Here is an 11071-nt window from a genome sequence, read left to right as displayed (position 1 = left end):
GTGTATATTATCCCTGTACTGTGACATCACTGTGTGTATTATCCCTGTACTGTGACATCACTTTGTATTATCCCTGTACTGTGACATCACTGTGTATTATCCCTGTACTGTGACATAACTGTGTGTATTATCCCTGTACTGTGACATCACTGTGTGTATTATCCCTGTACTGTGACATCACTTTGTATTATCCCTGTACTGTGACATCACTGTGTGTATTATCCCTGTACTGTGACATCACTTTGTATTATCCCTGTACTGTGACATCACTGTGTATTATCCCTGTACTGTGACATAACTGTGTGTATTATCCCTGTACTGTGACATCACTGTGTATTATCTCTGTACTGTGACATCACTGTTTATATTATCCCTGTACTGTGACATCACTGTGCATTATCTCTGTACTGTGACATCACTGTGTGTATTATCCCTGTACTGTGACATCACTGTGTATTATCCCTGTACTGTGACATCACTGTGTGTATTATCCCTGTACTGTGACATCACTGTGTATTATCTCTGTACTGTGACATCACTGTGTATCATCCCTGTACTGTGACATCACTGTGTATTATCTCTGTACTGTGACATCACTGTGTATTATCCCTGTACTGTGACATCACTGTGTATATTATCCCTGTACTGTGACATCACTGTGTAGTATCCCTGTACTGTGACATCACTGTGTATATTATCCCTGTACTGTGACATCACTGTGTATTATCCCTGTACTCTCACATCACTGTGTGTATTATCCCTGTACTGTGACATCACTGTGTATTATCTCTGTACTGTGACACCACTGAGTATTATCCCTGTACTGTGACATCACTGTGTAGTATCCCTGTACTGTGACATCACTGTGTAGTATCCCTGTACTGTGACATCACTGTGTAGTATCCCTGTACTGTGACATCACTGTGTAGTATCCCTGTACTGTGACATCACTGTGTATATTATCCCTGTACTGTGACATCACTGTATATTATCCCTGTACTGTGACATCACTGTGTATTATCCCTGTACTCTCACATCACTGTGTGTATTATCCCTGTACTGTGACATCACTGTGTATTATCTCTGTACTGTGACACCACTGAGTATTATCCCTGTACTGTGACATCACTGTGTAGTATCCTTGTACTGTGACATCACTGTGTAGTATCCCTGTACTGTGACATCACTGTGTAGTATCCCTGTACTGTGACATCACTGTGTAGTATCCCTGTACTGTGACATCACTGTGTATATTATCCCTGTACTGTGACATCACTGTATATTATCCCTGTACTGTGACATCACTGTGTAGTATCCCTGTACTGTGACATCACTGTGTATATTATCCCTGTACTGTGACATCACTGTGTATTATCCCTGTACTGTGACATCACTGTGTGTATTATCCCTGTACTGTGACATCACTGTGTATTATCCCTGTACTGTGACATCACTGTGTATTATCCCTGTACTGTGACATCACTGTGTGTATTATCCCTGGACTGTGACATCACTGTGTGTATTATCCCTGTACTGTGACATCACTGTGTATTATCCCTGTACTGTGACATCACTGTGTATTATCCCTGTACTGTGACATCGCTGTGTATTATCCCTGTACTGTGACATCACTGTGTGTATTATCTCTGTACTGTGACATCACTGTGTATCATCGCTGTACTGTGACATCACTGTGTATTATCCCTGTACTGTGACATCACTGTGTATTATCCCTGTACTGTGACATCACTGTGTATATTATCCCTGTACTGTGACATCACTGTGTTTTATTCCTGTACTGGGACATCACTGTGTATTATCCCTGTACTGTGACATCACTGTGTATATTATCCCTGTACTGTGACATCACTGTGTATTATCCCTGTACTCTCACATCACTGTGTGTATTATCCCTGTACTGTGACATCACTGTGTATTATCTCTGTACTGTGACACCACTGAGTATTATCCCTGTACTGTGACATCACTGTGCAGTATCCCTGTACTGTGACATCACTGTGTAGTATCCCTGTACTGTGACATCACTGTGTAGTATCCCTGTACTGTGACATCACTGTGTAGTATCCCTGTACTGTGACATCACTGTGTATATTATCCCTGTACTGTGACATCACTGTATATTATCCCTGTACTGTGACATCACTGTGTAGTATCCCTGTACTGTGACATCACTGTGTATATTATCCCTGTACTGTGACATCACTGTGTATTATCCCTGTACTGTGACATCACTGTGTGTATTATCCCTGTACTGTGACATCACTGTGTATTATCCCTGTACTGTGACATCACTGTGTATTATCCCTGTACTGTGACATCACTGTGTGTATTATCCCTGGACTGTGACATCACTGTGTGTATTATCCCTGTACTGTGACATCACTGTGTATTATCCCTGTACTGTGACATCACTGTGTATTATCCCTGTACTGTGACATCACTGTTTATATTATCCCTGATAGAGATGAGTGAATTAAAGCTGACGAAACCGAATCCGTTTCGAATTTCATGAAAAATTCGATTCTGAACGCAAATTCGTCAAGTGAATAAACTTGTTGTAAATTTATACGTGGAGGTGTGTAAACTCCATATGTTAATGCGCCTTGAACATTTTCCAGGCAGCATTAGGGTTGCACCTGTGAGGCCATGCACCTATATCAGCCAACTTGGGTGGGGCTTGTAGCCTCTCTCCCCCCTCCCATTGTATGTGTGCTTAGTCACGCTGGAGGTAGGATTAGCGTTAGGTCCCGTGCCATCTGAGAAACCTTGGCGTTGGTGTGCGGGCTCTGGTGTGTCCTTAATATAAGGATACACTGGCAAATGTCTCAATTTTAACATCAGTGTTGAGGGATTAGCCAATGTCATTGTCTACATCTACCACAGTAGTGCACCTACATTTCTGTATTGTATTCGTCAAGTGAATCAAATATTTAAACTCCATTTTACAGCTTTCCAGGCTCTGTACACCTAATATGGCGGATCCACATGTGACTACATAGGGCAGTGGATTATGGGATGGCGGGAAAGTACAGCGGGAAGGGAGGTAGACGGGATGACCCTGAGTCACATGATTTATACAGCCTATCAGCATCCATTCACCCCTGTGATGTCACAGTCCTATGTGCCGGCGGCCATTTAGCCGAGCCTCATTTCATGCCTTGCACTCAGATTGGTCGCATGCTGCAGTTTCTGTTTAGTGTGTGCTACATGGCGATCATAGTCCAGCGTTTCATATGCAATCCAGTCATTGGCAGTCACGCTGTCACATCACGGTGCAGCGAGCAGTGTTCCTTGGTGACTGACAAAAGTATTTTTTTCAGTAATTAACCTCCTAGTGACTGAATTCAGGCGTTCATCAGGAGGAGGCAGGAGTGAATTTCAGCGCCTTTTTCAAGGCGGCTAGCGTCATACCCATCTCCGTTGTTGTACGGCCAGTGCTGTGTGGCTGTTTGGCATTGAAAAAATTTTTTCAGCCATTAACCTGGTAGTGACTGAATGCTGCCCTTAATCAGAGAGGGGCAGATGGAATGTATTTGACTCATACATGAAAACAAGCTGCCTCCAGCTTTTTGAACCTTACTCTGAAAGGCTGCAGTGATTTACAGCGCAATTTTTTAAAATGTTTTCCTGCATTTGCAATGTTGTGTTTAATACACATTTTTCATTTATTTTTTCTGTGTTGCTGCAGTGTTGTGTACTGGTGGTGTAGTGCACAAATGTGTATTTTCAGCAGACTGTAGTGCATATATCTGCCCTCATGATGCGCATACCACATATGTACATTAAAGCAGTGCACTATTTTGGAGATGTAAATATGTGTACATACTGGGAAAGTCAATGCCAAGGTAATCACTGGCATTTGTTTTAGGAAATTACGTTTTCCAAGTTTATATTGGCGCATTGTTTTTGCCATCATACGTGCATATCACATACCTCCATCAAAGCAGTGCACTACGGTTAATCTGTCAAGGGCCTATATACTGTGAAAGTCCAAACAATAGTACTCACCGACTGGTGTTTTAAAAAAATTACAGAGTTTTTAGGCTCATTGTAGTGCATTTTTCTGCCCTCATCAGTGCAAACCACATACCTACATCTAAGTAGTGCACCATTTTGAAGCTTTTAATCTGTCAAGGGCCTATATACTGTGAAATTTCAAACAATAGTACTCACCGGCTGGCGTTTTAAAAAATTACAGAGTTTTTTGCTCATTGTAGCGCATTTTTCTGCCCTCATCAGTGCATACCACATTCGTACATCTAAGTAGTGTACCATTTTGTAACTTTTAATCTGTCAAGGCCCTATATACTGTGAAAGTCCAAACAATAGTACTCACTAGAGATGAGCAAACTTTTCAAAAATTCGATTCGGCCGATTCGCCAAATTTTTCCGAAAAAGTTTGTTTGATCCAAATTTGTTTGCGGCGAATCGATATTAAAAAAGGCTATTTCTAGCCTACATACAGCCTCTATAGGGGTATAGAACACTTTGCTGTGTCCTAAAACGCATATAGAGTGTGCTGGCGTAGTGAAATAATATTGTTATTCAGAATAGAATGCAGATTACATCGCTCTTAGATTCACTGCCGCACAGCAGCACAATGACAGAGCCTGGAGGTGGCATCAGTGTCAGGAGACCATATAGTGACTGAATGACACAGCGTGGAGGTGTTGGCAGCATGAGGAGACCATATAGTGACTGAATGACAAAGCTTGGATGAGGCTGAAGCATGAGGACACCATATAGTGGCTGAATGACAACGTGGAGGTGTTGGCAGCATGAGGAGACCATATAGTGACTGAATGACACAGCGTGGAGGTGTTGGCAGCATGAGGAGACCATATAGTGAGTGAATAACACAGCGTGGAGGTATTGGCAGCATGAGGACACCATATAGTGGCTGAATGACACAGCGTGGTGGTATTGGCAGCATGAGGACACCATATAGTGGGTGAATGACACAGCGTGGAGGTGTTGGCAGCATGAGGACACCATATAGTGGGTGAATGACACAGCGTGGAGGTGTTGGCAGCATGAAGACACCATATAGTGGGTGAATGACACAGCGTGGAGGTGTTGGCAGCATGAGGAGACCATATACTGGCTGAATGACACAGCGTGGAGGTGTTGGCAGCATGAGGAGACCATATAGTGGCTGAATGGCACAGCGTGGAGGTGTTGGCAGCATGAGGACACCATATAGTGGCTGAATGGCACAGCGTGGAGGTGTTGGCAGCATGAGGAGACCATATAGTGGCTGAATGACACAGTGTGGAGGTGTTGGCAGCATGAGGAGAACATATAGTGGCTGAATGGCACAGCATGGAGGTGTTGGCACCATGAGGAGACCATGTAGTGGCTGAATGAGACAGCCTGGAGGGGTTGGCAGCATGAGGACACCATATAGTGGCTGAATGACACAGTGTGGAGGTGTTGGCAGCTTGAGGACACCATATAGTGGCTGAATGGTACAGCGTGGAGGTGTTGGCAGCATGAGGAGACCATATAGTGGCTGAATGGTACAGCGTGGAGGTGTTGGCAGCATGAGGACACCATATAGTGGCTGAATGGTACAGCGTGGAGGTGTTGGCAGCATGAGGACACCATATTGGGTGAATGGCACAGCGTGGAGGTGTTGACAGCATGAGGAGACCACATAGTGGGGGAATGGCACAGTGTGGAGGCCCTATATACTGTGAAAGTCCAAACAATAGTACTCACTAGAGATGAGCAAACTTTTCAAAAATTTGATTTGGCCGATTCGCCAAATTTTTCCGAAAAAGTTTGTTTGATCCAAATTTGTTTGCGGCAAATCGATATTAAAAAAGGCTATTTCTAGCCTACATACAGCCTCTATAGGGGTATAGAACACTTTGCTGTGTCCTAAAACGCATATGGAGTGTGCTGGCGTAGTGAAATAATATTGTTATTCAGAATAGAATGCAGATTACATCGCTCTTAGATTCACTGCCGCATAGCAGCAAAATAACAGAGCCTGGTGGTGGCATCAGTGTCAGGAGACCATATAGTGACTGAATGACACAGCGTGGAGGTGTTGGCAGCATGAGGAGACCATATAGTGACTGAATGACACAGCTTGGATGAGGCTGAAGCATGAGGACACCATATAGTGGCTGAATGACAGCGTGGAGGTGTTGGCAGCATGAGGAGACCATATAGTGAATGAATGACACAGCGTGGAGGTGTTGGCAGCATGAGGAGACCATATAGTGAGTGAATGACACAGCGTGGAGGTATTGGCAGCATGAGGACACCATATAGTGGCTGAATGACACAGCGTGGTGGTATTGGCAGCATGAGGACACCATATAGTGGGTGAATGACACAGCGTGGAGGTGTTGGCAGCATGAAGACACCATATAGTGGGTGAATGACACAGCGTGGAGGTGTTGGCAGCATGAGGAGACCATATAGTGGCTGAATGGCACAGCGTGGAGGTGTTGGCAGCATGAGGACACCATATAGTGGCTGAATGGCACAGCGTGGAGGTGTTGGCAGCATGAGGAGACCATATAGTGGCTGAATGACACAGTGTGGAGGTGTTGGCAGCATGAGGAGAACATATAGTGGCTGAATGGCACAGCATGGAGGTGTTGGCACCATGAGGAGACCATGTAGTGGCTGAATGAGACAGCCTGGAGGGGTTGGCAGCATGAGGACACCATATAGTGGCTGAATGACACAGTGTGGAGGTGTTGGCAGCTTGAGGACACCATATAGTGGCTGAATGGTACAGCGTGGAGGTGTTGGCAGCATGAGGAGACCATATAGTGGCTGAATGGTACAGCGTGGAGGTGTTGGCAGCATGAGGACACCATATAGTGGCTGAATGGTACAGCGTGGAGGTGTTGGCAGCATGAGGACACCATATTGGGTGAATGGCACAACGTGGAGGTGTTGAGAGCATGAGGAGACCACATAGTGGGGGAATGGCACAGTGTGGAGGTGTTGACAGCATGAGGAGACCATATAGTGGCTGAATGGTACAGCGTGGAGGTGTTGGAAGCATGAGGACACCATATAGTGGCTGAATGACACAGTGTGGAGGTGTTGGCAGCATGAGGACACCATATAGTGGGGGAATGGCACAGTGTGGAGTTGGCTGCTGCACGAGTACACTACACACCAGGGCTTCACAATCCCCCCAAAAAAACAACGCAATATGAGAAATGTTTGACAAAGATTTCTCATAGGTAGCACCCGCTATCCAAAAATTTTAAATTCCCAGACCCAGGCCCCACCTCTGCGGCATCAGGAACCCATTTATTGCCTGAAGGACACAGCCTGGAATTGGCTGATGCACCAGTACACACAGGGCTTCACAATCCGCCTCAAAATCAACAAAATTGTATAATTAAAAAGTTAAAAAATTATACCTTTGTGTAAGAACAAGCGCATACCCACCATTTCAGAAGATTCCATAAGGCAGGACGGTGGACCACCCAAAGACTTCTCAAAAATAATGAACCACACAATTTTATTTTTTTAAATGTAAATTCCTAGACCCAGGCCCCACCTCTGCGGCATCAGTAACCCATAGATTGCCTGAAATACACAGCCAGGAGTTGGATGATGCACGAGTACACACCCGGGCTTCACAATCCATCCCAAAAAACAGCAAAATGTTTTTAAATTATCTTACAAAATACCTTTGTGTAAAAACAAGCGCATATACAACAGTTCAGAAGACTCTATAATGCAGGACGGTGGACCACCCAAAGACTTTCTTCTCAAAAATTATAAACCACACAATGTTTGAAATTTGGTTAAAAAAAAATATTACATATGTGTGTAAGCGCATCTGTTTCAAAAAGATCAGATCACCAAAGGATTTTTTCGCCAAAAATGATTAAGCAGAGTTAATCCCTCTCCATATATTATTTTTTTTTATTTTCATAAAAAAAATCACACGCAACAAGTGTTCCGTTGTGTAACGATTAGCATTCTGCAAAATTCAATTTTAATACTGATAAAATTATCAGTAAGTTTAACAATAACACTACCCAAGAATGTTTAATTACCCCATACATTGCATCAGGAGCAGTCAGGAGTAGGCCTCAGCACTACCCAAGAGTGTTTAATTACCCCATACATTACACAAGGAGCAGTCAGGAGTAGGCCTCAGCACTACCCAAGAGTGTATAATTACCCCATACATTGCACCAGGAGCAGTCAGGAGTAGGCCTCAGCACTACCCAAGAGTGTTTAATTACCCCATACATTACACCAGGAGCAGTCAGGAGTAGGCCTCAGCACTACCCAAGAGTGTTTAATTACCCCATACATTACACCAGGAGCAGTCAGGAGTAGGCCTCAGCAGTACCCAAGAGTGTATAATTACCCCATACATTACACCAGGAGCAGTCAGGAGTATGTCTCAGCACTACCCAAGAGTGTATAATTACCCCATACATTACACCAGGAGCAGTCAGGAGTAGGCCTCAGCACTACCCAAGAGTGTATAATTACCCCATACATTACACCAGGAGCAGTCAGGAGTAGGCCTCAGCACTACCCAAGAGTGTTTAATTACCCCATACATTACACCAGGAGCAGTCAGGAGTAGGCCTCAGCACTACCCAAGAGTGTTTAATTACCCCATACATTACACCAGGAGCAGTCAGGAGTAGGCCTCAGCACTACCCAAAAGTGTTTAATTACCCCATACATTACACCAGGAGCAGTCAGGAATAGGCCTCAGCACTACCCAAGAGGCTTTAATAACCCCTTACCTTGCCTGATCAATTGCGAGATCGAGCAATAACAGGTGTGTTATGGCCTCAGATGTCCTGGGCCGCACTAGCGCTCCACTGAACAGATTAGCGTGTCTCTTTTTTTCAAGGACAGGTGCGTGTTACACGCTGAAACCAGTTCATGATAGGGATCTGGGATTGCAATTATTTACCCTTAAAACGAGGAATTACCAGTAAGTGAGGGTCATAAGCTGGCGTTTATTAAGTCCCTGCCCTTTGTACACACCGCCCGTCACTAAAACCGATTGGATTGGTTAGTGAGGTCCTCGGATCGGCCCAGGCGGGGTAGGAGAAGGCCCTGGCAGAGCGCCGAGAATTTAATGATCATTGTTGAAATTTGCATTAAGCATGTATTTAGCTACTGCTAAACATCCAAAAAAAATAAGGCCCAATGCCAGAGGCACCAGGGATGCAAGTATTTTGTGAAAGACACAGAATGAGTCTGGAGCAGTCATTCGCAGTACCCAAGAGGGTTTCATAACCCCTTACATTTAAAGATCAATGTTTACATTTGCATTAAGCATGTATTTAGCTACTGCTAAACTTCAAAAAATTATAGGCCTAAGGCCAGAAGCATCAGTTTCCCCCGTATTAGGAGCATAGTTGTCCCCCAGATTAGGAGCATAATTGTCCCCCAGATTAGACAGCATAGATGTCCCCCAGATTAGGAGCATAATTGTCCCCCAGATTAGGCAGCATAGATGTCCCCCAGATTAGGAGCATAGTTGTCCCCCTGATTAGGCAGCATAGATGTCCCCCAGATTAGGAGCATATTTGTCCCCCAGATTAGGAAGCATAGATGTCCCCCAGATTAGGAGCATAGTTGTCCCCCTGATTAGGCAGCATAGATGTCCCCCAGATTAGGAGCATATTTGTCCCCCAGATTAGGCAGCATAGATGTCCCCCAGATTAAGAGCATAGTTGTCCCCCAGATTAGGCAGCACAGATGTCCCCCAGATTAGGCAGCATAGATGTCCCCCAGATTTGGAGCATAATTGTCCCCCAGATTAGGCAGCATAGATGTCCCCCAGATTAGGAGCATAGTTGTCCCCCAGATTAGGCAGCATAGATTTCCCCCAGATTAGGCAGCATAGATGTCCCCCAGATTAGGAGCATAGTTGTCCCCCAGATTAGGAGCATAGTTGTTCCCCAGATTAGGCAAAATGGATGTCCCCCAGATTAGGAGCATACTTGTCCCCCAGATTAGGCAGCATAGATGTCTCCCAGTCAGAGCGGGCCGGTCAGAGCCAATCAAACGGCCGTATGTGGCAAGCGGGCCGTACATTGCCCAGGTCTGCCCCAGAGGGTTTCATAACCAACCATAATAGAGAAAATTTTGTTGTAGGAGCATGGTCAATCTACTCACACCCATCTGTCATTGGTGGCTGGAAATCCTGGCTGATCCATCCCTGATTCATCTTGACAAACGTCAGTCTCTCCACATTTTTAGTGGACAGACGAGTTCGCCTTGGGGTGACTATGGCCCCGGCCGCACTAAACACCCGCTATGATGGCACACTACTGACCGGGCAGGACAGCTTTTCCAGGGCAAACTCCGCTAGTTGCGGCCATAAATCGAGTTTGGCTGCCCAGAAGTCCAGCGGATCTTCAACGGTTGTTGGCAGGGTCATGTCGAGGTATGCCACCACCTGCTGGTTCAGGTCCTGCTCCATGTCTACCTGCTTATTGATGAGAGTAGCTTCACTATGCAGCTGAAGGAAGCTACTCATCAGTGACTGTAGACTCAGGCTGCTGCTGATTGAGCCGGTACTGCTCCTGCCACCCCTCCCCTCCCCAGCAGCCGTGGCAGTGGAAGGTGAGCGCAGAGGGCCCCCCGAGTCAGACCTGCGAGAAGAAGCTACGTAGAAGCTCTCTGTAGTAGGTCAGTTTGTCCTCCCTCTCAGTGGGTGTAAAAAAGGCCCCCATTCTGGTCCAGTAGCGAGGGTCTAATAAGGTGGAGATCCAGAAGTCATCGCGCTGACGAATTTTGACAATTCGGGGGTCACTACGCAAGCAACTCAGCATGCATTGTGCCATTTGTGACACTGACTAGCTGGGACTACCTGCCTCCATCTCCACTGTATACTGCCACGGTGTGTCTGGGTCCTCTGTCTCGCCTCCCTCGTAATAACCCTCCAGCTCCTCTGGCTGCTCCTGCTCCTCCTCTCCTGTCCAATGACTAGAAACACCGGCCATCTCATCCACCGTAAACTGTGCTCCGCTCTGCCACTCATCATCCTCCTCCTCCTCCAGTTCATCCCCCACAGGACTCATGT

Source organism: Hyla sarda, chromosome 9 (assembly GCF_029499605.1).
Source record: "Hyla sarda isolate aHylSar1 chromosome 9, aHylSar1.hap1, whole genome shotgun sequence".
In the NCBI taxonomy this organism is placed as follows: domain Eukaryota; kingdom Metazoa; phylum Chordata; class Amphibia; order Anura; family Hylidae; genus Hyla; species Hyla sarda.
This window is presented reverse-complemented; position numbering follows the sequence as displayed.